Source organism: Ptychodera flava, chromosome 5, assembly GCF_041260155.1.
Source record: "Ptychodera flava strain L36383 chromosome 5, AS_Pfla_20210202, whole genome shotgun sequence".
NCBI classification, from domain to species: Eukaryota; Metazoa; Hemichordata; class Enteropneusta; family Ptychoderidae; genus Ptychodera; species Ptychodera flava.
Genome location: NC_091932.1, coordinates 19,307,746 through 19,310,988, shown reverse-complemented (window position 1 = coordinate 19,310,988; position 3,243 = coordinate 19,307,746).

Sequence of the window (3,243 nt, the reverse complement as noted above, 5' to 3'; positions counted from 1 at the left end):
ACCGACACGTCACTGACAGGTCACGCGACTCGACAAAGCTCTGAAGTTCGATGACCTCCGGTCGGGCTGATCAATCATTTCAAAAAAAAAGATAAACTTTGTACGGAATTTCAGTGAGAAAGATAACATGTACTAGGCATTAAATCAGGTATATCCGAAATGACGGAGTCAATACTTGTGAGTGTCGAAATCAATGAAAGAATGAAGCAATCATAAAGTTTAAAGGTCTAGGGTCGTCTGTCGCGAACATATCACCATTCAATTTTCTTCTGTTTACAACCAATGGTTTTACCAACTGCCCGTTTCGCTTGATATTGTTACTAGTTGGTGGAATCGAAATCTCCCCCGTTTACATTTGATGGCATTAACGATGAAAAATCCATCTCTAGGTCTCTTAAACCCATACGAAGTCGAGATCCAAAGACAGGCACGCGATGCTTGCCACAGTAACATAGACAATTGTCTGTGACGGTGTGCACTGAACATTCGCTCCGATTTAATTATTTTTACCCCAAAAGCTGAGGTATTTGTTGTGGTTGGCAAGCTCAAAGAAAGTTGCGCAGGTCATTTGCACTGCGAATGTACCAGAGGAGACCTTTTGAGATGTTTTTGTCTAAAATTCTAGCGACTCTCTTTTATTGTTTGACATGAATGTTGGTATCGACGCCGCAGTTTGCGCTTTGAATCAAATCTCGCACACTGCATGCACGAGAAGCGACCCACATCCTTTAAAGGTATACCGTTACCTGTTCCAATTTTGTCACAGTTACCCTGGAAAGAGAAAATCTAACCAATCACAGATTTTAAGCGGGTGGCCGCTTTTTAAAAACAGCGCCCGCACACTGGCAGTTTGAATACCAAGGAACTCCCATTTGACCATATATGGGCATTTTAAGATTACAGGTGACTGAATACCTTTAACTTTTCCCACTACAACGCGCGCGATAAACTGGTGCACTGATTAAGAAACAAAAATTTAGTTTATTGAAAAGTGCCTTTTTCGTTTAAAATTTATTGGTCCGGTAACTTTAAATTCCCTTCTGAAAAATGTTGAAAAACGAAAGGTAAGGACGGACAACACAACAAGTGTCTTGCAAAGTCGTGTCACATACTGCCTTTACAGTAACTATTTCTTCTCCAGAATTTAACATTTTTAAAAGTAAACATTTTAACACAAAGCTTCAGTATGAAGAACCTTGGAAATATATTTTCAAAAAACTGGCGTCACTTTTCTGGTTTCAAAATAGATTTGACAAGATTATTTTACAAAGAACTTAGCACACGACGCTTGTCTCCCTCTGGCGGTGTGAGGGGGGGGGGGGGGCTCGGAAGGCTGTATGTGATTGGCAAATTGTTATCATTTATAGCAACTTAACGGGTCTTAAGCCAGGTCTTCTCTCTACTTGATTGGCTGTTTGGAAATAATTCAATAAGAACAATGGTTGGACCATCGAACCCTAAGGATTTTGTGGTTTTCATCATAAATTTGTACAAGTCCATTTTCGAGACGTCAAATTTTCTTGTCCACTGGCAAAATTTTGCACATGTGTTACTATGCTGTTCAAAGCATCGGGCATCATTCGGAATCGACCAAAGAATTCTAATTTCTATTCCTCTCTTGTCAATGAATCGCATACAAACGACGATTTTGAATTTGCATTTGAAAAAAAAACCAACAACAACACATTTTTATCAACAGCATAATTTCGCTTCCGAATTCATGTGCGCGTGTCAAAAATCACTATGCATATAAGTCTTAAACCGGAAGTTTTAAACTTTTACTCATAATTTGCTAAAGCTTCCATCCGAGACACGGAATGAGCATGTGGCGTGTTATTCTGTCTTTTATGACATTTGTCGGTTTTTATTAAACCCGCATTGGAAGAAGGAGCCCCATGAGGAGGTCACCTTCACGTGTAAGTATGCAGTTGACTGTACAACGACGAAATCAACGAGGCCGACGTTGAAGTTTCTGAGGCCCTAAAGGTCCAGTAACCGGCCAGTATGGTGCCATATTAAGTGCGTAGCTAGCAGAAGAGTCTCCGGCGGTACTATCAACTGCATAGCTAGCGGAAAATCTAAGTTCCTTGACCTGCTCATGCCACCGTATTTACGTACAGAGCACAACCCACGCCCAGTTTTCCCGAAAAGACAATATGCGGCACATTTGTCTCGTGTACATTCTATTGTGAAATGTCATGATCTGGAAAGGGCAATTCAATTTTCTTATACCTATCCCAACAACTATTACATTAAATACTTCTTTCAGATTCCGTGCTCCAAAGAAAATAACAGAGTGGTATTTTATACCCTTTCAGTCAAATTTCAGCTCCGCGAACACTAACAATAATTTGTTAAAGGTCAAACTCGGCTCATTGTTTGAAAGTTCACGTGAAATGTGTCGGCTGCATGGGGCGGGGGCTGATTGCTGAGGGACTTTCAAGCACTCCGCGTTTGAGAAAGAGAAGATGTTTGATCGCAGAAAAACATAACCTCATACGTGATGTCGAAACTGGCGTTTAATTTTCTAAAAATACTTCCCTGAGCTGAGCTTAAGTCCTTTCTTCTTGATACTGAAAGTGCGGGCGTGCTTCGGATAAACACCTATTTAAAATAGTCAGTAATTTGGAGCTAAAAGTCTCGCCGCTACCTCCATGTTAGGAAGAATAATGGGTCTTTTCTGCCAAGGGATGGAGAGGTGGTGACAGTGCTTTTGTGTCAAATTAGTGTTGCCACAGGTATTGCTTCTGGTGATATACCATAGCACGCCCTCAACGCCAGACGTTCCCTTTTCTTTGAGTGTGGTTGCACTGTGCCGCAGTGCAGGAGGTTTCTCTCGTTTATCTGCGTGGTTTATCTGTTAGTCCGGCATGTAGCGCGATGCGGCTCAGGCGGCGCTCCAAGCAATCATGCACCGGGGCTACCTCTCTATCGCCACTAAGATATGCGAGGCTCGGAGCTCTGTTGATTAATCTCCGTTTTCTTACAACGAAGGAAACTGACCTGGTACGATACCTTCACTCTAAGATTGGCATGCTTTTATTCAAAATCGAGCTATAGTAAAGCAAGAGTATATTTTCTTGCTGGGTACCTGGTATAATTCATAATTTGACAAAAACAAATGGAGTCAAATAATAGCATCTCAATATGAGGATGTCTTCGCTGGGGTCTGCATTGCTGGTATGGCGGCAGGGCTGAGTCTCCGGGGGTGCCACCACTGTACGCAGTGCGGTAGTCGGACAT